Below are 25,832 nucleotides of genomic sequence, written 5' to 3'. Positions count from 1 at the left end.
CTTTGGTCAGTGGCTCAGAGGTTTCTCTAGTAGCTGCTTTAATCCTTTAAAATCCTTTAAAACTTCTTCAGTACTTGATTTATTCTCGCAGCCACGGTTGTGTGTTCCTTACATGTGTGCCAAGATGTCTCTATAAATAAAATATAGTTTTAAGATGAAGCTGTCAGGGTAAAAATGCATCGACGGCGAGCATCCAGCCTCAGAAAAAGCGTGGGAATTTGAATGTCTCAGAGAGCTGTGAGGGTTGATGAGGTGCTGAGACATCTGCAGCTAATTCACTGACCTGTCTGCTTACCTGCCTGTCTGTCTGACTGACTCATCATCTTCCTGAGTGTCTGTCAGCCTGTCTGGCAGAACAAGGCTATATAGATTAAATTATTGAGCAGCGTGCACAAAAGAAAGAGAAAAAAAGAAAGTATGCATGTATGAGAGAGACACACACAGTAAAGAAGAAGAGAAGAAGAAATGAGTAAAAGAGGTCAGAATGTGTAGACTCTCAGAGCTGAAGCAAACCAGCTGACAGATGAAAGAGAGCTCCATAATGAGAAAGAGAGAGAGAGAGAGAGAGAGAGAGAGAGAGAGAGAGAGAGTGGAGTGTGTTCCCATATATTTTAAGCTCTTAAAGATGCATTGAAGTCCGCTGTCATGTCACAGATTTGATCAAAAGACAGCTGCAGCCTTCAGATTTGAAAAAATTTGTTTCTTGCTTGATGCACTTCTTGAGGGGAAGAGACGAGCAAGAGAAACATTATTACCTACATTTAAACATTTTTTTTTTTTTTTAAATTTAACAAGAGCTCCTCTAAATGCTGCTGCTGCTGCTGAATTATGCACTATGAATAGAAGTCAGCATCTTCTCTCTGTGACATGAGGTTTAATGACATCTGTGCCGGACAGAAGAGCTCTTATAAGTCGCAGTGAGAGGAGACAACACAACCAGAAATAAATAGCTCACATGCTGCTGTTGGCCAGCTGCAGGTGACAGCGTGAAATAAAGCCGTTCATCTTGTTAGCCTGCTAGCAAATCCAGCAGACAAAGACACCAATACACCATTAACATTAGCCCTCAGTGCTAAACTGCAGCCAATATGTGTGTGTGTGTGTGTGTGTGTGTACCTGTCTAACTACAAATCTACTGTAAGTATCAGTAGCTCACAGCTTAGAGAAAATCCAGTTGCTTTGATGATGGAATATGGACGACTGCCAAAGTTTCAAAACCCAATTGTTGTTTCCCAAAAGTAAAAGTACAGTCTAGCAGTAGATCCTAATATTAGACAGAAGAACCGACTCACTCTTGAATGACACTGTCTCCAAAAATACAAACATTATTATTAGTTGGGAGGAGCAGTGCTGCACAAATGAAGTTAAAAAAGGCACAGACAGTTGAAATGGTAATATTTTCCAGCCATTTTTAAGCATTATTCACACAGGGATTTGGATTTACTTAGTAATGTCAAGTGCACGAGCTCTTTGCATAATTTCAAAAAAACACTTTTCATGTGAGACTCTCTTGAATATTTCTGTTCGGTTCACTGCAGGCAGAAGCTACAAAGCATCAGCAGGTCACCACCAGCCGACAGAAAATAAACAGCTGAGTCCGAAGTTTGACTGCTTCAAGTGTTCGGACATCAGACTTTTATCACTGGCAGACTGCTGTGGTGTGTTACTGCATGTTTTCTTGGATTGTGTTGATTATGGCTGAAATTCTGAAGCAAAGAAAAGTACAAAAAAATTCTTAAAAATCAAAGCTTATTTTCAAACTGAATAAGGAATGTAAAATGAGATATTGGGGACTTAAAGGAGCCGATACATTACTGCTCCTGCAACATTATTAAACTGGGAAAATCATCAGCTATGGACCAACTGACATTATATCAAATTACTTTATTTTAATTTAAGATGACCTGTAAGTGATAACATGTAGAGATGTCCTGATATAAGAATGGTGAATACCACATCCACTAAGCACATCCACACAGCCAACAGAGTCATCAAGTCATCAACCATCTTCATGAGTTTGTATGTAGTCATATTGAAGAAGAGTGGAGGAATTATGACCAAAAAATGGCATAAAAATTGCCTGGACCTGGCCATTTTTTGGTCATAACTCCTCTGCTCTTCTTCAATATTATTCCCTTCCATGAGCACCAGCAGCACCAGCTCCTGTTACTTCTCTCTTTTTGTATGTTGTCAGTTTAACTGTGTTTAGTTTTACCAGCGAGGATTAATGGGTCACTCAGCTCTGAGAAAAAGTGTTTATCACGGCTGTTTATATCCTACGAGGTGATTTAGAACAGTGTTAAACCAGCCAATCAGAGTCTGGTCATGATATTAGTAGATTTGGAATAAATGAAAGAAACTGCTATACATCATCAAGGTGAAATTAGTCATGAACGATGTATTGTGATGTTATAGCTGCACACACACACACACACAGACTGGTGTCCTATTATCTCACAGTCTCACAGAAAGTTGTTTTTCATGGCTAGTAGACAAGACAAAATGAGCATCTATAATTCATGTTGTGTTGCTGAGTGTGTGTGTGTGTGTGCATGTGCGTGCGTATGGTGAGACAGAGGAATAAGAGCGATCATAAAACAGTTACGAAAAAGGTCAACAAGGAAGAAAGAGGGAGAATGTAAGTGCATTTGATATGTTTTGGTCTTGTTTTTCTTAATCTGTCAACCACATTCTGTCTCCCTTGTGTCGTTATTATGCCGCCAGCATCTACACACACAAACACACACACACATGCACACACACACATGCACACATGCACACACACACACGCACACACACATACACTTTCATCGGACAGATAATATTGCCGTAGCTCAACTGTAAACAAGGGAAGTCAGTATGAGCCAATATCAGAACACAAAACCACACACACACACATACATGTTGTCCTAGATCACTTCTGGGGACATTACGTAGACTAGCCGTCCCCATTTAACTGGTCTTAGTCTGAAATCTGTTCCCGAACGTAGCCTATGACAGACTCACACACACACACACACAAAATGTCACAGTGCAGATAGAATTGCTAATATGAGATTAGAGTCCGCGGGCCTGAGCAGGCTGCACTCTTGCATTGATTTTCTTGCTTCCTCTCCAATCTTTGCTGCTCTCCGTTTACTCTATGATCCCGTTGTTACCCAAAAACACAAAACTGGAGGAAAGCTCAAGAAGAGAGGAGAAGAGAGTCTTTTAAGGACTGATTAGTGCTGTACAAATGTTCTTGTTCCTCCTTTTCAAAAACAGAAAAGAAGCAACGCATGAACAGAGATGGATGTACAGTATATTCCCAGTATATTGCCTCCATGGGAACAACTGTACCCTTTGTTCATAACTTTTACTTTTCTTCCTCACCAGAGTCTGACTGGAACCGGACTGAGACCCATCTTTTTTAGGTGGTTTAGTTTGTTTGAACTGTGCCCTTAATTAAGCTTTGGCAAAGTTCAAGAAGAAAGATGTCTTCCCTTACAGAAAGTTCTGCCTTTATTCCTCTATGAGTGAATGTCTGCTACAGTTTTTCCTCCTGTTCTGTTTCTCTCCGTTACGTTCACTTTCCCACATTGTCAAAAATCCCTTCATTCATAATTCTGATGTCACCATACACCATACGTTCCTCAAGCCAATCAGTCTCTATTGTTTAAATCACCACCATGACCTCCATGATATCCAGGGAGACTCGTCTGAAGGTTTCCATCAACCACCTGTTGGCTCCACTCCACCACCACCACCACCAGAGTCCAACCTACAGAGGATCCTGTTCCATCTCCTATCTTCATAAGGACCAATCTACTAGAGATGTGCAGAGGGCACAGTATTTGTATTTGTATCTGTATTGGTTGAGGCAGCAAGAGGCTTTAAAATCCTGTTTTTGTTTTTTTTATTACTCTTATAGTTTTAGCAAATTGATGAAAATTGAAGTGATGTCCAAATTAAGAAATATGCGTCATGTAGCGGGTGGATGTGACTCCCTTCATTGAGACCTGCTGATAGACGTAACAGCGGACTATAACTGACCTGCTCGCTGGTATTTGACATGTTTTGTTTTTTTCTTCCCCAAAATTTTAAAAATATTTGTATGAAACAAATATTCATAAAAAACTCACTATTTGTACTTTAACATATTTGTATTCGAGCACACCCCTACTATCTACACTTTATGAAAAAGCTTCACGTTGACGGAGTCTAATCACCAAAAATATCAATAAATATCATAATACACTTCCAGTTGATTTCTCCTCACTGAACTGTCTTTTAATGACATTTTAGAAATATTGCTACAACATAATTTATCCAACAAAGACCGATTTTATTGCTCAATGCGTGTATCTTCCTTTCTCGCCTCAAGCAAGAGTTGAGAGGTTTTTTATCAACAGGAGAGGAAAGTTCATGATGATCATCTCACTCTGCACACAATAAACTCTGCGAACAATAAACTGATAGAAAACCCAGCTGCTTCCTCTCTACTGATCCATTCAGAGCTCAGACATTCAGCGTCAGATTACATCGGACAGGATATTCAAATGTTGTAAGAATTATTTTAGCAATATGGCTGCCTTTACATCAAAACCACCAAATCAAATATGGTGTCTGTAATGAGAAGCGTATGCAATCATCCCGGGACTCGGGCTCATTAAAACACATCACTACTCTTGTCATTCAGGAAACCGTTTGCATTAAGCCTATGGGTCCAGACTCACAATGCTGTCAAAGAATCTATAATGAGGAGATAGAAATGGATGGAGAGAGTTGGCTGGATAGATGGATACCTAGAGTGAGACATGGCAGGGAGGGAACAACAGTCTGGTCTGTTTAAGGGAGACTATAATGTTCTCTCCACCAGACCCTTAGAGGACAAGTCTTCATTTATTCATCAGGGTTGCTTGAAAGGGAGGCAATTTGTGGGAAAATCTAACAATAAATTCAGAGAAGTTTCTGATGCAACAGGGGTCTAAAGTTGAAGAGAAGGGATCTAAATTCAAATTGACAAGTAATCCCTTTAACAGCATGTGTTGATCAGCGGGGGGGTGCGGAGGTTCAGGGAGTGGCCTACAGGCCGCAGCAGGCGCCAGACAATAAATATGGAGATAAAACCGGGTGATGGATGGAGAATTTTCAGTGTTTTGAAAGGGTGTGAAAAAAACGTGTGTACGGGGCAGTTCTCACATTACTGTGTTTACATGCTCTTTATCAATTTGATTATAAAAGAGGCAAGGCGGCAGTGTGATTAACACTTCCAACAAGTTATCTAGTTCACAGTGTCAGTAGTCTTGTGACGTGTGTGCAGCATATATTATAGAAATATGTTGCAAATACAGAATGATCTGAGAGTACAAAGTGCATCATGGACAGCTGAGACCACGCCGAGAACGTTAGATTTCAATAGTTTAATCGAGACAATGAAAAAGAGCTGATGTGTTGATGGATGGGTTGGAGAACCTGATGGAGGATTAGGGATGGAGAGATGAAGTGATGGGGGAGGTGTGAAAGTTGAGGAACATAGAACGGAGGGTTGAAGGTCGACGATGGATGTACGGTATGTCGACTGGACGACGACCGCCGACGGTGGGGAGGTAGGAGGGAACAGGAAGTGGGGGAGCTGTCTCTCCAGTCCATCGCCTGGATAGAGACCCCAGTTCTTGTGTTTAAATGGAGGAGAGAGAATGGTTGATGAAAAGAGAGGGGTTAAGGTAGGAGGGACTGAGACGAGGGGAGAAGAACAGATGGGATGTGCCTAAATACTCTGTCATGCGGAAGTGGGATCTGTACTCAGCATGGTCTCTGTTCCCGAACCTTGTTTATAAAACTTCATATTTTGCAGGATCACAGCAGAACGGGTTTCATGTTAGTAACTAACAATGCAAGTTATAGAACTTTAAATAATTTGTTCTGCAAACACGACGATGTAAAAACACCTTTGTCCTCTAATACTTTGTGGCACTAATAGGATGTTCATGAAAGCATCCAAAAATATTCACAGGATCTCGACGAAGAATCAACAAAGTAGACGGGAGAAGAGTTTGCACGCTGCATTCAACCTTCCGAAGTGTATAACTCATAAACATCAAATGAATTTGACATTTTAATCCATTCCTTCATCAGACAGCAAGACAAGAAATGTGCCAAAGGCCAAACATGTCACCCTAAAACACTAACAACTGTTTCACAGGTGTGAGCAATTAATTTCTTCTCCTCTGTCTGATGAAAAGCATCTGTCAGGAAACGTCACCTATATTAGATGTTATATTTAACAATATTTACACACTATTTCTATCCACTACAGTAATAAGATTATAGCTTGTGGGCAATCACACATCCTCATGAATGTTAATTTCACCATAAATTGACTTCTTAGTATAAGTTCGGGTTGTGGGTGAGTTTAGATTACTGTGTAATACCCTAATCTATTATCTTAATCTGGATATCTCAGTAATCAAGCCATTAGTATACATGAGCCTGACTCTCACTTGAGCCTCATTACTCAGTGTGTGTGAAGAACAACCCATCAGTCCTGACCCATGACTGGTCTTTATGAACAGCCTCTCATGTCCCATCAAGTTAAGAGCCGGACCTCAAACCTCAACAGACCGCACCTTCTCGCTCCAGTAGATTACTGTGAACGCGTACAGCGAGCCGCGATGCATACAGAGGAGCTCATTTAACGAGGGAGATGGAAGAACGGAAGAGATAGATTTATTAAAATGGACACACAATGGTTGGATAATTGATGATACGGCTCCCGTTGGATATATCCGCCTGCTGCATTAAAGCATTAAAGGTCAATCCAGTCAGAAAATATTTCTCATTTTCGGTACATTACTGACGGCGTCCATTCAGTGAGGTCCACAATTACAGAAAGATTGAAGAGAAGAAGGATTTGCTGCATGACTGCCACTATATCCAGGTCATTTCTTGCACATCTCCTGTTGAGAAGCAGGGTCTGCTTTAGTGCTGCCGGTTCTGAGGTGCAAGTGTGCTGTTACAGTCAGTTTTAGATCGATACAGTCGATTACAAACTCACCACCATAGAGTATGACGAGAGCTCAGTTTCTACCATTTGAAGCAAAAACGCTCTTGTTTTAGTGGTTACATGTCCATTTTAAAAACCAGTTGCACATCCATTATGAGTTTCAAGCCACCAGAGCGTTTCAATGCCCACATCCGCAACCACTAACAGTGCAGTTTACAAGATTCAGGCTGATGTCCGACCGTCAGCGTTAAGATGGTAAGTGTTTATAGTCCAAGTGAAGTGAAGGATCTGGTGCTTTTTTTCTGTTATTGTGTCTTTTGTGTCCCAAAATTTGAAATTAAAATAGAAAAGACACATTTCTGTGAGTAATAAGTTATTAATTCCCACTTTTTTTTTCTCTAAATACTCAAGAGATTTAAGCACCTCTATCTGTATTCTGTGGTAGAGGCCTAACTCTCATTGCATTCTGCTTATTCTCTCATAATAAGGTCAAACAAATGTGATAATACCCAAAATACACATATATCAGACTTAATTCAGTTTCCCTTTGGCTGGTTTCTCATTTCAGGGACACATCCCAGCCAGAGGCCAGCCAAGTACTGGTCTAATTTCGGAAACAATGGACTACTTTACTGGATTATGTTCTCCTGGATGATTGTTGCACCCAGTTTGTCTTTATTTTTCAGTTCATGCATGAGCATGAATTCTGATATATAAATACTGAGGATTCAACAGAATTTGAGACGATATAATTAAACTATGTTAGACTTTTCGAGTGTCTATGCTGAAAACATTAGAGGCAGCGGCCTATTTTTCAGTTGAAAGAAAGAAAGAAAGAGGGAAAGTATGACCATCAGCTTCCTACTTTCATTACCTGGCAACCAGTATACACACACTCAGGCAGGGTACTAATTGTATTACAGTGGCGCTTGCTTTTTTCTGCTGCCGCTCTTAAATCTAATCAGCTCTGACGCTGCTGTTATAGATTCTCTCTGATGTCTGGTGTCCCAGAAACACCGAAGACAGAGGGGTTAATTTAATCAGTTTATAATGTCGATATGATATAAATCAAAGTTTAAGTGGGAGACTCTTAAATTGACGTGAGTTAATCAGTTAGATCATTCTCCGTTGATCCTGAAAACACACCGTCCATGTCCGCGTGTTTTCACTCACAAACAATCAGACGCCGGCTGCAGAGATGCACATAAACCGGAGGACTTTTCATTTTAGCTGTTGGAAAATGAATTAGCTACAGGTGATCTGCTGTTGTGAGTCATTTTAACCAGCAACAACACAAGTCTGCCAAAAATAAAAAGCCTTCCACCTGTTTTCTGATGCTCTGTGCAAAAAATATAAAAGAGTGAGGAGAGATTAAACATTTAAAAAGAGATTTGTAAGTGTCAGAGTTTACAAACTGGGATCCAGCTGCAGGATCCCATCCCTAGTCCAGGTTACATGAGTGACTATAAGCAGAACAATAGTCTCTGCTATGGAGGATCCACTCAGCTATAAATGGCAGTCACACTGGTTTATAATGGCAGTCGTTTGTAGGTAATAGAGGTAATCTTTCTACTTGGTTAAAACAGACTCTTAAACCTCTGACATTTCATCATAGAATCAAAGCTGGCTCTGAAATCAATTGAAGTTTTCAATTTACCTGATCTGTTTAATATTCTCTAATTAACCGCGCGGGACTGACAGATTTCCATTTCCATTTTAAACCCATTTGTTCTTTGTAATATTAGAGGGAGGGTGACTGTACTGTGAGAGGAGGAGGAACAGACAGATTTATCATATGAAAAGCAAATCCATCACGCCGATACCCGGCTCATGCGAGGTACTTCATCATAAAATGAAACACATTAAACACCTCAATCAGGGACATCCTGACTCTAATCTGCTCACAGAGGTAAGACCCTATAGGTGCCTCCACAATATGGTGCTTCATTACTAACTATCTCCTCATGTGTGTCTTTCTCTTTCTCTCTGTTACATTTTTCCTTCCCTCTCTGTCTCCCAACCCCATTTTCATCACATTTAATACAATGTTAACACATCTTAATTGCTCAAGTTGAAGCACCCTTCGTTTAGCAGGACGTCTTTGCAATTACAATTACTTACACAGCATGTAAGAATGATTTGTGTTACTTTCCAAAACATGGCACTAAAAACTGAAAATAGCTGAGGATGCTTTCTGACAGCAACAGTGACAAAATTAATCAGTTAATTGACAAGATTATCTTCTCTCTGCTGTCGATGTCTTTTATCACAAACAAGTAAACATGTGTAATGAGGGTTTGATGTTTGGTTTGCATTTTCGAAAGCTGTGTTTAATGACTGAGGGTTCTTCAGAATGAGTGTAGAAACATGCAGGTCACGTATACGAATGCAGCGATTAACTAATTTCAGTATTAACTGCACTTTAAAATGTCACGCTTTGGTAAACACAAAGGCTCAGCTACATCAAGTGTGTCTGGTCTCACCCTCAAATACGCTATTTTTCTATGAACAACAGTGGAGACAATTATGCTAAAACCAAATGTCCATAGGCACTACTGCAGGGGGAAGCAAAACAAACCTGGTGTACCAGCTTAAAATGCTGCAACAAGTTCAAGTACGCAAAGTTACACATGCTGTCATGAGAGCGACTCCCTTTATTTATGTTTGAGGGGGGCGACATTATCTAAAGGAGATGAGAAGTGTTCTGGAAATGTCTGAGGGACCCAACACTGAAGCTTTGTATCCACCAAAAAAACATCTTAAATCATCAGTGTCGTAGTATTTTAGATACATAAAGAACGGCCAGAGGGTTGTTAAGAAGACGGATCTCCAATTTATATACCTTGACGAAGAAGAGTCGCTGCTAAAGGATCCAACACCTCAAACATAATGCAACATTAACGAGATCATCATCCAAGTGAAGGCAATACAACAAGTAATAACCAAGTTCCAAAACCATTAGTTTAGCGGCAAGGTACTTAATGAAATATTGAGTTGGGAGGGGAATTTAAATATAAAAATGTCGCTTACAATCAACGAAGTAGCGGCGAGTTAAGAGTTGGGCTTTCAGTTCAATGTAAATCAACAGCAACAAAGTAGGAAAAGAAGCAGCGCACCATTTAAAATTAACGCTCACGGCACGTTATTCCCTCCAACGCTTCAGTGCAGCAAACATTTACATCCTGTTGCTTCCTCCCGTCTGTGTTGTATGGAAGGTAAATATGCTAGTTGTAAAAGTTTAAATTTGATGCCTGTGGCGACTTTCTGGCTCTGGAGCATCAAAAGTGCTGGAGGTAAACATTTCTGTGGCAGAAAATAGGTAATTATCTGATGATCAAGTTTTTCCCCTCAGAGCGCTCCTGGGGACGGGGGAGATTGGGGGATGGGGGGGAGTGGTTGAAATCACCGGTATGCAGGTGCCGACAGCGTCAACAGTGTTCTTGTAATTACTTGTAATACCAGAAGGGGGAGACAAAAGTTCCACACTGCAGCTTTAACATCAGGATCTTGTAGACTCCCAGTACTACACCCTGGGATCTAATTAATTACATTTAAGTGATTAATACCACCTGCATGAGAGATATTCTCAATTTCTTTCCTTCATTTTTACTAAAATGCAACAAAAAAAACCAATCATAGACAGGATTTTCTCAGGCCACATGTAAAATTAGATTCATTTTTAAAATAGATGATTAAAAATGAATTTAAAAAATAAGCCTGGATGACAGTTGATGATCAAAACACTTCAGTTTATTACCTATATTCATAATATTCCCCCCTAGGGGATCAATAAAGTTCATCTTAATCTTATATTGATAAAAATATTTAAAAATACTATATTGGAAATATTGGAAATCAACTAAAGTAATAACTGCAAGTTCACCTTGGCATTGATTATTTATTCTCATGTTTCTTATTCACTTTTAGCCTCAGACTGCTGCAGAGTCCTCTGTGAAGTGTTTGTCTTCTGTTTCCTCTTCAAAACAAAACATGTTCATGTGATTTTATTCATCTGTAATATTGTGGAATAAATTAATACATAATAATCGTGAGACGATGAAACCGTGCGTTTTTTCTTCATGTTATAATCAAACCATCTAAATCTATAATCGTTGCATCCTAAATCACGTATCGACTTTCACTGTGAATTAACATTGATTTTATGACTCACAGTGTTGAGGAGAGACCTGAGCAGAGTGTGGATGCCTGTTAGCAATATCATGTATTTTAATTAGCAAAGACTGGGTAAGTATTGATTTACTAAATGCTTTTTTTTTTCATTCTTGCCACTCTGTATTCAAAATCCGATGCTAAATCAATGTGTACATTGACATAAAGGTTACATACAGGTTATGACATTATGACAGAGTGCACAAAGTCACCCTGACCAGAAATCCAGAGGATTGATGCAAACATAACGCAACCTGATATTAATCAGCCTGTATTCCGGTATCACATCTCATCTTTGCAAACCCAATTTCCCATCGCTTTCCATCACACCAGTTACTGTGTCACTATAACATTACTTACGTCTTGCATGTCTATTGGTAGAACAGCTCCAGCTTCATCTGGAGCCTATGGACCTTTTTCAATTTGTTCATCCATTCAGAGCCAAAATTTATTCTCAGCTTCTTTATACACGTCAGTTAAGAGTAAACACGCCTCTCTACAAAGTGAGGAATGAATATGATGATTGAAACATACTCTGCGTGTGGTTTTGGGGTTGATCTGTAGAGTTTTCATTAATCGGCTTCATGTGAATGTCACAGAAAGCTGCACAGCAAGATGGAAGCAGCTCCAGAGAAGGAAGAATTGATTGAGGTTAGAATTGATCGGTACAGCAGGATGGAAAAGACTGAAAAATAGGGTCAAAAATATTAAGAGTTCTGACAGGATGAAAAGCCTCAACAGTAACTTATAATATTAATTCCATACCTGCCTCATTATTTTAAAAAATAACGTAGGTGAACTCTTAAATCTTTGACATGATTTATGTCTATCCATGAATAGATCTATAATATCTTTAATCATCTCCGGCCCCCTGTGGGTCTTCACCTGTCACCAGGCAAAGGATGAAAATTCCTGAATTTCCCTAAGAATAACTGAAATAGATGAAAAGTTTTTTTTTTTTGCACCCTGACCTCAACTCTGGGTTAAAACTATCACCTCCACTGACTGAAAGCAATGGCTTCCTTTTAAATGTCTCCATTATTTAAACTTTCGTGCCAAAGCAGATGGCAGCGCCGAGATGAAAAGGCTTTACACTGAACGAGAGAGAGAAAAAAAAATGAACGTAGGGGTTTGTGAAGCATCACAAGGCCGACAGAAATAATACCGCACGAGTGAGAGAAAAAAACCGATATGAAGACAGGCGGATGTAGTCGGATAAATAATTTTAAAGGCTTGTATGAGACTCATTGATGGACAGATAGATAGAAGGAGAGACAGGAAGCGGTAAAAGGAACAAATATGTGTAATAAATCTTTCAGCTTGTAACTGAGACACAGAACACAGGAGCTCCGGGGGGGGGGGGGGGGGGGGGGGGGGGGCAGCCAAGAGAGAGTAAGAAGGAGAGAGAGGGAGACGAGGAAACGAGAGAAAACATAACCGCTTGGGAAAAAAAAAAAAAAATGTAATGAAAGTTGGTGAGCGAGGGACTGAACATAATACAGCGGAGAATGGGGCTTTAGAAACAGAGACTCATTTAGAGAGACACAGAGGATACACGGGGGACTCACCAAGGCAGAGAGGAGGTGACTTAAAAAATAATCTTTTTTAAAACAATAGTGTTCGCTGTAGCAGTCTTCATCATTTTTTTTAAAAGAATACAAGTCTACTCCACTGCTGCTACTGTCATTACCTCTGCTGCAACCACTACTGTTACTACTACTGATTAATACCATCATTATTAGCTATAATGCTACTAAAGCATCTCTAGCCTGCTGAAAACATCTATTGCTCTACTACCACTTGCACTACTGGTATTGTAGCAGTTACTGCTTCTTGCACTAGTCAGCAAATAATGTACTGGTGCAATCAGTACTCCTACTACTATCACTATTAAGGGAGTATCTTTAGCTTAAAAACAGAGTTAAAAGCTGAGGATCACCACATAAGCTAGGTAGGCTTCACGGGTCATAGGTGTCCTTGGTCAACCCGGTCGCCAGAAGAAAACATTGGCATTGAACGTTGAATATATACGTTTCAACACGTGAATTACGTATCATATCAACATTTCTACTCATTGAATAATGATGTTTTATGGTGTGACAACGCTGTGGTTAAGGTCTGGTTAGGTTTAGGCACAAAGACCACTTGGTTAGGGTTAGGGGAAAGATCATGGTTTGGGTTTTCATGGGTTTTCTCGCCAGAAAAACGGCTGCAAATGTCCTGACGTCTCGCTAAAAACACCCGCTTTTGTCAGTTGAAACAGGAAGTGGACATTGGTTTCGGTTTCGAGGTGCCAAGAAACTTACTAACCATCCACCTGCTCCTCCTCCTCCTATATAGGAAACATCAACTCATATAGATCACATGTGAACTAAAAATTGAAATGTTAATATGCTACGTATTTCACATGTACAGTGCCAATGTTTTATTCTGGCGACCAGGCTGCCTCGGTGGTTGCAGTAACAGTTAATGTGGTGACGTTCATCAGCGAGGGACGAGGAACAAGGGCTGTAAGAAGCCCAGTATTCCTAGGAATTACATCATTATTGGCTGCAATTCAGCAGCTCATATTTATGTCCGCTGGCAACCGTCAGTGCTGATGCAGGAGGTGGTGGGTTCCTCATCCAGTGAAGGACAAAGAAAGGGTGTGGATGCTGGGTAATGGATGGTCATGTGATTTACATGCAGGAGACTGGAGTTTGCATCCCATCACAGACCTGCAATTAATGTTAGCCTTTTTATTAACCATATTTCCCCTCTAATCTTAACTACATCACAGTTGCCATACACAGATACTGTAGACGGTGAGATTTTCAAAACATTGGCAGGTCACATGAAGAAACCTTGTCAGTGAATGTGTGCCTGTGTTTCTTCGTTCTTGTCTGGCAAGAAGATCACACGACTATTTTCCTAAAACAAACATGCAGATGGATTTACTACAGTTTAGACTAGTGCTGGTGAAAAAAGAAATTTGTTTGTTTCTACGTGTAGAGCCTCCTGGAAGTAGAAATAGTTGCGGTGACACTAGTAATGTCATAAATAAGTGCTTTAACTACCAAAAAGCCGCTACACAGTAAAAGCATTGAATCGTTATGAAAAACCAAAGTGTCCGACAGTGAAAAGATTAATGTGACGCCAAGTTTTCGCCAATTTTAAAGGTTGGACAAAGTATCGTAAGGTCCTGATGCTGTACCAAAATAATAAGTAAATCTTGTCCTAACCCCTAAACTCTTCCTTTTCATCACACCTCATCAGTCTTCTCTCAACTAAACACCTTTTATCTATGTCTCTATCTTCTTTGTTTATATCCTTTAATCCTTCCTTCCTTCCATTACCTCAGATAAACCCAGGAAAACTCTGTGTGCGTGTGTGTGTGTGTGTGTGTGTGTGTGTGTGTGTGTGTGTGTGAGGTCAGGTAGGTTTGTTTAGTCCAGGTGGTCTCTCAGTGGGTGCCCTGTTCACCAGGATGTTGTACCTATATGTACCATTCACCGTTTACAGGTCACAGCATGCACATGCACACACACACACACACACGTGCGTATCCAAGCAGAAAAACACACCCACACATATCTGTCAGGAAACACTTTCACACAAAGTACAAAGTCCTTTCTCAGCAGATCTATCATGGACTCACACTTTCCTTCTTTAATCAGCACTTTCGCCTCAAACCTTTTAATATCAAACAGAGCTCTTCTGTATATAATTACTACATCTGAATGTAAATATCTTAGAATATATTACAAGAAACTACCACAAATCCACATATTTTCAAACCAGCCTGCTTACCAAACATTATCCACACTTCTCATTGGTTAATAAATGGATTTGTTTGGAAATAAGAAGAATTAATGCAAGAATAATCTATTTACTTGTCTTGCCTTGTTTATTTTTCCATGTGTGTGCAGTGGAGGCCTTTAGGCTACAGTTTCCATAGGAGCCATCTGCAGTCTGGAGGTCTCACTGGACCTATGGTATGCATTGTGTGTGTGTGTGTACCTGTGTGTATGTGTGTATATTTATAGCAGCTGTTTATGGGACAGTATATCAATCCTCTACATTTGTGAATCCATTGCAGTCCATACTGCTGAAGTGCCCCCGAGCAAGAAAACATAATGGTGGAAGTAGCTATGGTTATAGAGTAGATGTCCTGGGAAACGGGGGGGGTGGGGGTGAGAAAATTAATTGGACGAACGGAAAATAGAAAAAACATACATGCTTGAGTGCCTGCATCTGTCCAGCGGCTGGCGAAGGTTTAGACCAAATATGAGCTTTTTTGCAATGCATCGTGACCAGACGCATTAATAATTAAAGTGAATTTTTAATATCAGTAAGATGTCAGCAGATGTTGCCCGGTTAAATCTGGTTTAACATTTAATAATGAAAATAACTCTTTTATCTGTGCGCGGCTGTTAGAAGTTCAGTATTAAAACACACAAGCTGAAAAAGAAGTCGATCCATTCGTAACTGTATATGAAACTATATGTGCCTCCATATTTAGGTTACTGTTTTCAATGTTTTACACCAGTTTCATTGGCAATGATGGTGAAAAAAGTGTTTTGGGGTATGTAACTGCTCATAGCAGCTCCAAGGGGGCTTGACTCAGTTAATCTGAATGTCATGTGTTAGCGAGGCCACCTGCACAAAGTCTGATTACGAGCTGCACAAATCCAAGCTTCCACTAGATAGCATGTGATCTAAATCTAGTTAAAGATGATATAAACTTAAACATGATTAAATTTATAATGATCAGTCACCACTCAAAAAAAAAACCTGAATCCTTGTTGAGATAATTGAATTGTATTTTAGAATCTTAATCATCTGTTCAAAGCCACTGTTGATAATGAGGACCTCCAATATGGCCGCCAGAGGGTGAGTTACATCATCCGAAAGCCCTCTACAGGGGGTTTTATGATTCATTGTCACAAATTAATCTGTTCAAAATGCCACTTCTACTATGTTACCTTGGGACATGTTGGCTCAGTCTGGTTTAACTGTCATGCCTCTTACTGGCAGCGCTGAATACAACCCACAGATTCACTGATTCAACGCACCTGAATGTGGCGCCAACATAGCGGGAGGCAGGCAGGCAGTGCAGCACCAGGCTGTGTTGCTGCAGAGGCTGAATAGCAAGAGGCTGCATCTATTTTTTAACTCTAGTATTGATATGTAGACAGCAGTCTCAATGGTGCGTTACCTCCTCAGCCCGAGTGGCATTAGTGACACGCTTCTGCATATCACCACAGCAACAGCACTGGGGAGGATGTGGCATGATGCAATACATGTTATCCAGTGTTACACATGCTTACCCTATACATACAGCATAGTTATCCTGTTAGCTGCTTTGGAAATTTTTTTTTTTTTCCTTTCTGTTAGTGATACTGAGTATGAGTAAGATGCTGCTGAAGCTCGAAGCAGAGGCGTGAAAAACAAGCATGTAGTAATTCTCCTCTGGAATAAGTGCACAGACCTCAATAAGCACAACTGCTTGTTGGAAAGAGTGATAAGTCTGCACACTATTAGTAGTTTAATGAGTGTTGAAGAGCCTGGGTGGATAGAAAGGGTGTTGCACTGCACAAAGACTCTGTGCTCAAAACATTTTGGAAGAGTGCAAGCCAAACATTAAACAGCTGATGACAAAGGGAAGCCTCAACACCCTCTGAAGACAAAAAAACATCATCAGGTATCGCATCAGATGAAGGCATCTTGCATTTCTGGCTATGAGAGTGCATGGCCTTTCCTTTCAGCTATTGCAAGGAGCTTTTGCACCATAATTACTTCTCCTCTCTAGAGAAAATAAAGGCAAGGACAATGTTGACTGGACAACTTATTTACCATAAAAGACAAGGAAAGATCAGGGATCATCTATAATGAATCTAGACAGAATCTAGACAGAGTTGTATGCTACTCACTCCCAGGTGTGATGAGGCATGCCTGCACATTGAGATTAAGTTCAACGACCTTCCTCTGAGTTCAAAAACCTTCATCACAGACCGGCTTCACCAGTGCATCTCAACTCTACCTGCTTAATATTCTAAGCTTTTTGATTTTATACACATGAACACCAGCGGAGTCAAGTTCAGCGCATCAGGATGAGTCAGACGGTATGAGGGAGGATGTCATTCAGAAAAAGTGAGCTCCCTTCATTTTGATGCTTCGCTATACTTCACAGAGTTTAGTGTAATCTACTTGTCCGCATGGAAACTGAATCCAACTGCGAGTATAATAAAAATGTAAAGAAAAGTGTTAGAAAAGTGGGATACCAAAGCTCTTGATTTTGTGGTTGAAACATTAATTAGGGAAAACGACCTACGCACTGCAGCCCACACCAGGCTTCATCAAAGAGCCGGAGAGCAATGACTCAGTGTACTTTAATAACCCAGAGAAGTGCTTCTTTGAACAGCCGTAAAAAAAGGTATTTTTCGAAATATGTCGAACCAAAACCACCTGTACAGAGGCATCTTAAAAGCGTCTTTGAGAAATAGAGGAGTTCATACGGATACTGTGATCACTGATGAAACTCAGCAGTTGTTGTTTTTCATTTAATTTTGAGGACTTCAGTAACTTTTATGTAAAACTGTGTCCTTAACACTTATTCTGTGTGGCAGTTTCATGCTACAGACTAGGGATGTGCAGAGAGTCCAGTATTTGTATTTGTATTTGTATTTGTTGAGGCAGCAAAGTTATTTGTATTTGTATTTGTATTGGAATAAAAGTGGAAAGAGGCTTAAAAATCCTGTTTTTGTATTTATTTCGCTGTATTACAATAAGTGTTAATGAATAAACTACCTTACGAAGGAGGTCCTAACACCAGGTCTCGAACTGGAGTCTCCCAGATCATAGACGACTGCGCTGATTACTGAGCTACAACTTTACTCATTGACTCATTGCAGGCAGACCTCTAACTATTTGTGCACCCATAACACAGAGACAGTACACCATGCAACATGTAGAAGAACTTCAAAGGTGATTCTTGCTTTGCACTTTTCATTTATTGCCTAGCTTTTACAACATAACTTTGTGGAAAGGAGAAGGGGAACAACAGGTGATGGAGAGTCCCTCGGTAACTGGTATTAATCTATTCCTCTGTCCTGCGGCAAGGGCGAGCCAAGGTACCAGAGCGAATCACTGATCCAGAAGACCGGTCATCTGCCACCACATTTCAGAGAATAGCAGGTCTCCTCTTCATGCTGATCCTGCTCTCCGGAGATGTTCAGCTAAATCCTGGACCAGTGACCCCTGGAGTGCTGCAGAACTTCGATGCTGATTTGTGCCCGAGTGCGTCTGGGGGACTCCTCTGGTGCCGGTGACAAATGAGCAGCAACTTTCTGAGCCGGGCTTCTCCCTTAACAGACTAAACTTTGTTAACACAAGGCATAACTTTTCACTACTGGGCTGTGGAGACCTTGATAGGTCCAGTCTCACAAAACCTGCTGCATGTGATGTGCTGTTGTGTGTAGCTTTGTATTTTGTGTTTGTTTGTTTTTTGCTCTGTACTGTTTGATGTTGTGCTGTTGTATGTTTTGATTATAATGGACTACGGATGCAAATTAGCGGAGTTAGCTTCAAGCTAACTCCGGTGCAGTGCATCATTTCTGCTTAATACTGCACACTAAACCTGTTCAATAAATCAAATCAATATGAGAAATGACATGTTTTTTTTTTCTTCCAAAAAACAAATAATTTTTAAAATATTTGTATGAAACAAATATTCTTATAAAACCCACTATTTGTGCTTTGCCGAATAATGTATTTGTATTCGGGCACACCCCTACTACAGACTAATCTGAACAGGTTTCAGTCTGTCGCATATTCACTAAATGACCACAATAGGCAGCTGTTATAGACCAAAAAAATGCAGAATCGTTGCACCTGGTGAGCAACTTTGAGTGGAATAATTGGGTTGCCATCTTGGACCACTTTATCCACTTTTATTAATACATCCATCGGTACGCTTTCACCTTCTTCCTCTCTTCCCTCCATCCTTCCAACCCCTCCTCTCCTCTGCTCTCCTCTCTTCTGTCCACAGAGAAGATCTTACAGATGGTCCGCTGTTGCTAAAGCAGAGCTGTGCGAGCCAACCCATTTGGCTGCAGGTAGCACAAAAGAAAGAATAACTGGAGTGATAAAATTACCAGACCAAGGCTTTTATCACAGTAAATAAAGAGATGGATGCATGGGTGGATGAATGAATAGGTGGGAGGCCAGAATGGAGCAATAACTGCAGAATAAGCAGTGGGGGGGAAGAAAAATTCACAGAAATTCTCCTGCAAACATCAGGTCATAGTTCTGACAGTCTTGTCTCACCTTACTACACTTCTGGCTCAAACTGGTGTTTGGTGTAGAGTAAAAGTTGGCCTGCTATTTCTTTACCTCTCCCTCCATCACATCTGCTGACAGCTGAGACAGCAGCAATTCAATCTCTCAGTTTAATGATCTCATTTTCAACGTATTCCCTCTCATTAAATAAAACGCTCCTATCTCTCTGGCACTTAGCACGCATTGAAATTAAGCCATGAATCCTCCTCACGCTCAACAGCAGGCCCACTGGCTATGATGCAGAGAGAAAAGAGTTGTCAATACAGCTTTTTTTTCTGCAGGGATCCAGAGAACGAGGTCCAAATCTGCACTTAAACTGAATAATGGCCAGTTTAAGTGGGTGCAAACTGATGGTAACCTGACGTGCCAGATGGTTTATTTACACGGAGAGGTTGTCCTTTGAAACTGTTTGGAAAAGGGCAGGCACTTTCAAAAAAATACTTGGCAGGTGATTAGACGAAACATCAGTCTATCACTGTCTCACCTCGCGAAGCAGCTGGATTGAAGCCCGACAAGACAGATTCTCACGTGATCTCTCGTGACCAGTCGCCTCGTAAGGTGAGACTGATGACAGAGTGAAGACGGCGTAGGGATGAATGTGGCGACAGACTGACGGAGAGATTAGGAGGAATAGATGAACCTTGGTTGGAAGGCCCTGGCAGTAAGTGATTCATCCAGGCCATCCAATTTTATTAAGAGCATTTTTCAAACTAAAGGGAGAGTTAACAGTCAACGATTTGGCACCAACAGCAGCTACAGTCTCGCAATGGTTGTTTTTTTATACAGAATACGATATCAACCTGTTTGAACGGCGGTACGCTTACAACAAAAAATATAAATGGCATGCAAACATTTAACAAATTATGGCGGTATGCACCTCAAGGCCTTCACTGCGAAATGAGAACAATTACAAAATGTAGACTATGGGCTGTTTTTTTCCGCCTCAATTCATCACTACAAATGCATGCAATGTGTTTAAGCATTCCTCAATCCCACAGAGGTTTATTTTAAATTTTACATAAGGTCTCAACATATCTATAAATACTGAGGCTTCCGGTTGCAGAGCAGTATGAGCTGATGCTGCTGTGTGCCAACACACAATACGAGCAGCTGGTATTTAAAATAACACTTAAAAAAACATTAGTTAGGTAATTTATTTCATCACTATTTATTCACTTATTTATTGCTGCCAACAAACAAAACACAATAAATCACATCAATTACTTTTGATACTTAAGCAAAAGTCAATTTGATCATTATTGATATAATTATACAACACATTCATGGACATTTATCCTCATAATTTGGAGAGAGATATTGAATAATAACCCTAAATTCCATCATTTCTGTTTCTCTGACTTTTAGGATCTCCTCTTAAAAACACAGACATGCAAATGAGAGACATTATTAATGCAACTCTAGAAGTTACATAACGCAAAAAACATCAACCCACTGGAAAAAAAATAGAGGGAGAAATGAGCCTTCGGGGGAGCGGAGGGTGCTCACTGGCAGAGCAGATTACGGTGCTACCATTATGGAACTCTTGGGGGGCCAAAAATTAACTAACATCCAAAATCACACACATGAATACACATTTGTACAGATGCTGCACACACAAACACACACACACACATTCTTCAGCACATCCAGAAAGACACATTTATTCATGCTTGCAAATCACAACAAGCATATGACTGTATGCAAAAACACCCAAAGTCACAAAGGCAAACATTGACTCTCAGTTGGGCACATTAACAAGTGTACACACACACACACACACACACACACACACACACACACACACACAAAAGCACCAGATCACACCTGACTCATCAGACCTTTTACCACAGAACAATTATTAGCTCAGACTGAGAACAGTCTCATTGGGAGAGTCCGGCTCTCGCAGAGACAAACACAACCGTTATTAATTTAATGAGAAGCTACAACATGAGCACAAGGTTGTCCCTGTTTCGGATGAGACTTGTGGGATGAACTATATCATTATAGTAAATCAGGCTAATGGCAGGATTAACACCAACGGATTTAACATCACTAAGCCCCTATTAGTACAAGTATTGCTTTCTGGCTTTTAGATCAAAACTCCAAACAAGTAAACACAACAGTCAGTCAGTGCTGTTAGGAAGACGTGACAGAAAAGTCACTACAAGGACGAGGAGGAGGATAAAGGGATGATATACTTCTAGAAAACTGCGTGCTTTCGTATGATGCCAACAAGGATTTGTCTGAGTGGCATCTGCTGGTAATGAAAGACCAACAAGGATTGGTTTATCCTTTTAATATACAAATGTGACGTGAGATCATTACAGTTTCTCTGTGACTCTCTGTGTGTGTTGCGTTTGGACTGAGATGTTCTTGTTATTGTTGAGAGGCCCTGCTGGCCTTCTCCATCCTGTTTCATGCCCAAGAAGGTAACACTCTGGGTTTTAGTATAAGCAGAATACGTCAATACGTCTTAAGAATGTACAACTCCCTATATTTGACATGCACGAGGTGAATGCGTGACCAGATCATGTGACATCTCATGGCCTTATGCCGATTGGTTGAAAGTTTTTAAGATAATATACAATGACCAATCACACGTCATTCCTTTGTTCCTTCTGTGAGTATAATAGAGTAGACTTTGCTTTTTGTTCAGTGAGACGAACTGATGCAAATCTTTATAATATTTTAATCTTCAACCCAGCAGTGTTTTGTGTATTATTTCATTTATTTCATTCATGTTTTCAGACAATTTCCTTCTTCTTCTTCTTCTTCTTGGAGTTGGTCCCACACATTTCCCTTCAAAGCAGATTTAATAAAACACATTTGAAAGAAATAATTTTACACTGATTAAACGCTGTGTGGTCCTCTTTTAGCGCTTTAACTGCAATAAGCTTTAGGATGAATTTCTAACCTACAAAGAAATGTACTTAAAAGAATATTTGACTCAAGAAGGAACAATGTCACCTGATCATATTATAAGAATAATAACTGAATCTTCTACAGCTCCTGCAAAAGGTCTATGTATGTGTTTACTTTACTTTACTTACTGCTATAAGGGAAGGCTCTGGAAATATACAACAACACATAAGAGCCAGCAGATGGCAAGAGTTTACAAGATGTAGATTAATACATACAGCCTTAAAGATCACACAGATTATGAGTTATGACAAGAGTTTCTCTGCAGCGTGCGGAGGTGGACAGTGTTTAATGCTGAACCAGGATCTGCAGCGGTCTTTGATGACTCACAAACACAAAAGAAATCTGTCTTTCGTGGCCCCCAGGAAACAGTATAATTACACACTGAGTGAGACAAATCCTTGGTTTTGAATTAAGGAAATTATTTGTTGGGAAATGATGAAATGAAATAACAAACCCTCCGGCAGCCATGTTGGAGATACTCCGAGGCAAAAGTAACTGAGCTGATTGTGTTTTCGAAATATAAAACTTGGTTAATTTCTTTGCTGCTTTTGTCCCAGTTGTAAATTATGAATGCTTTTGGCAAGAACCTGCACAGTCTGACAGTCGTGATGACTTTGACAAGCACAGGAGCTGAAAAGAGAGCAGAGACGCTTCGAATGTGGATTTTTTTTACTGTTTTAAGTTACGTGATAAACAACCTGAATGTGGGAAACTGTTGTTGTGTTTTATGTTACAACATATTTGCATAAAACTGCTTGCTTGGTAAGGACTTGTATTTATCAAGCCAAAGCCTTCAAGCTAATCCTGAGTGTTAACGTGTGATCTTTTGTGTGTTTTTAATGATTTTTAGAGTCATAAGCTGTTCCAGGTTATGGCTACACAGACAATACTTCTTATAGGATAAAGTCAGCGTTTTAATACTTTCATTTGATTTGTCTATGATAATAAAAAGATGAATAGCAGCAGTCTAATCCTTTTACTGTCCAACCGGCTGCTCCTGTGCAGAAACTCAATCTAAAGGTCTATACTGGGCAGCTCTCGGTCGACAATCTATGTGAGAAACAGCATTTGTGCCCTGAGTCTGGCTCCCTAGATAAATCAAAAAGTAAATAAAGTTTCAAAAAAAAAAAAAAAAGAAAAAACTGCTCCAATAAGTTCTGACTGAGTCCCAGTTCCCTGAGCTGTCAGTCTTCATGGTATGCTGGAGCTGTGGTGAGAGGAGCTGAGGTACTCTGGTGAGTTTCTCCATCACACTTCACCTCATCTCGGCTCACACACACACACACACACACTGTGTTTGCAGCCCTGTGACAAATACCTTAATGCAGCTTTAAACAGTAAGTCAGGCCAAATATATAACCCTAAAAGTGAAACAATATCCCTGCAGATGACTGAGATCTGTTTCTTTCTAATAATGTTTTAGTGGGAAATGTGTAAAATGCTTCATGTCAAACATGATGTCCATCTATTAATGAAGTTATTATAATAACTAAGTTCAGGAACAAGACCACGCCCCGCTCCTTCTCACCAATTCACAACACCTGCGCCTCGTTAACCCAAATCACCTGTTCCTCCCGGCCACATACCTGCGCGCATATATAAGCACGCCTAGCCTCCACCTCTCCTGTTCGTCTCAGTTCTCTCAAACCTCCCCCCCAAAACCCCACTCTCCTCTCTCCTCTCTCCTCTCAGCGGGCGACACGGTGGCTCAGCGGTTAGCACTGTAGCCTCACAGCAAGAAGGTCCTGGGTTACGAACTCAAGCTGTCCCGGGGCCTTTCTGTGGAACCACTGGGGGGATGATGAAGCAAAAAAAAATTGCTCATCGAGACGTGCCCCCACTCTGAGTCTCCATCCTCGGGTTCCTACATGCTCCAGCCTCAACTCAACTCCAACCGGTCACTATCCATCCATGACGGTGACCCACATCCGGCGTCCATCGCCTCCCCTCGACCCTAATGTCCATCGCCCCTCATCTTATTCCTTCCTGAATCATCTTGCTGATCAAATAAACTATTTAAACTATACACAAATGGTGTGGTCTACGTTAGTGAACTGTATATATATATTTGAGCCTGTGTCACACTCAGATTCATTCAACTTGTTTTAAAGCTTAGCTCACCCAAATTCACTTAAACATAAAATATACCAAAACTAGAAATATTTTTACTTCCCTTTCAGCCGTGGCTAAAACTGGGCTACAATTTGAGATACAGTATGAGCGATGTCTCCGGATAATCCGCACACAGACCTAAACGTTAACAGTTTTTATTGGGAATTCCTTCAAAAGACAGAAAATAAAGTAGAAAACTCCCGACGGTGAAGTCTGTGGATCATCCTGAGTAATCTGGACAATGTTCCTGGAAAGACACACTGCGGTTGACTTTTTCAAATGCAATTTTCATGCTCCCTGTGTTTTGTCAGCGCTGTCATGAATCTGTGTGCATGTGTGTGTGTGTGTGTTTGTTTCTTCTGCCACATCGGTCTGTCAGGCTCTTTAACACAGACAGTAATTTTTATGTATCTTCACATGTCCTTCAACCAAATTCAGCTTCTAAACGTCTAAACAATTTAATGTTTTGTATGATTCATTGAATTAATCATAAAAAAACGTTTGAATTCTGCATGTGTGCGTGAGGAAGCCTGCAAGTGTGAGAGAGTGCATGCAGAGAGAGAGAGAGAGAGAGAGAGAGACTGTGAGTGCCATTCAGTGTCAGGCTGCAGTGCTCTAAAACAAAGCCTTTAGAGTTGTGCGTGACAGGCTCAAAGGAAGCGAGGGATGACGGGATGAACGAGTGGCAGAGAAACTGTGAGTGAGAGACCGAGGCGGGCCAGAGGGAACAGACAGTGAAATAAAAGACAGAGAGACGGCGTAACGAGAGGGGGGGACCCGGAGTCAACAAACACAAGTCAAGCACACAGAACACTCAAAGATAGAAAGACACACACACATACACACATGCACACACAGAGATGCAGGCTAACACTGGCCTGGTTGGCATTTGTGCATGATTGTGAGGCAGTGAATCAGAGGAGCAGCTGGAGAGACTTCAGAGAGAAAACCAGCGACAGAAAGAAAGCAGGAAACAAGACAAAGAAGCAGAGAAAGTTTATCAAAGAGAAAAATAGTCCTGATGCAGAGGGCTGCGGAGGAAAAGTTGAACCTGGCTCCACTTTTGCGCCAATTAAATCCAACAACCAATCAAATGCGTGCAAACACACATTGCATTGGTAGAAAAGCTTGTACGACATGTAGTGTTTTTGGTGTCTGATGAGCCTTCAACCTCATGGATCTGTTACTCAAACAGACTCCTTCCTGTTACATATCTCATCTTTTTTCATTGTACTTGTACCCAGAACACCGCCGACGCAGTCCCTTGTGTTTATCTGTACGTTTGACATCGCTGTTTTCAGTCTGACTGTCTGGTATGTGTGAA

General features: G+C 40.6%; 1 protein-coding gene across 1 annotated transcript in view; it reads right to left on the bottom strand.

Annotated features, from left to right (window-relative positions):
- Window positions 1-25,832, bottom strand: part of slc8a2b (solute carrier family 8 member 2b) — a 172,964-nt gene that overhangs the window by 112,922 nt on the left and 34,210 nt on the right. The window lies entirely within an intron of this gene.

This window comes from Thunnus thynnus, chromosome 7 (genome assembly GCF_963924715.1).
Source record: "Thunnus thynnus chromosome 7, fThuThy2.1, whole genome shotgun sequence".
Lineage (NCBI taxonomy): Eukaryota > Metazoa > Chordata > Actinopteri > Scombriformes > Scombridae > Thunnus > Thunnus thynnus.
This window is presented reverse-complemented; position numbering and strand designations above follow the sequence as displayed.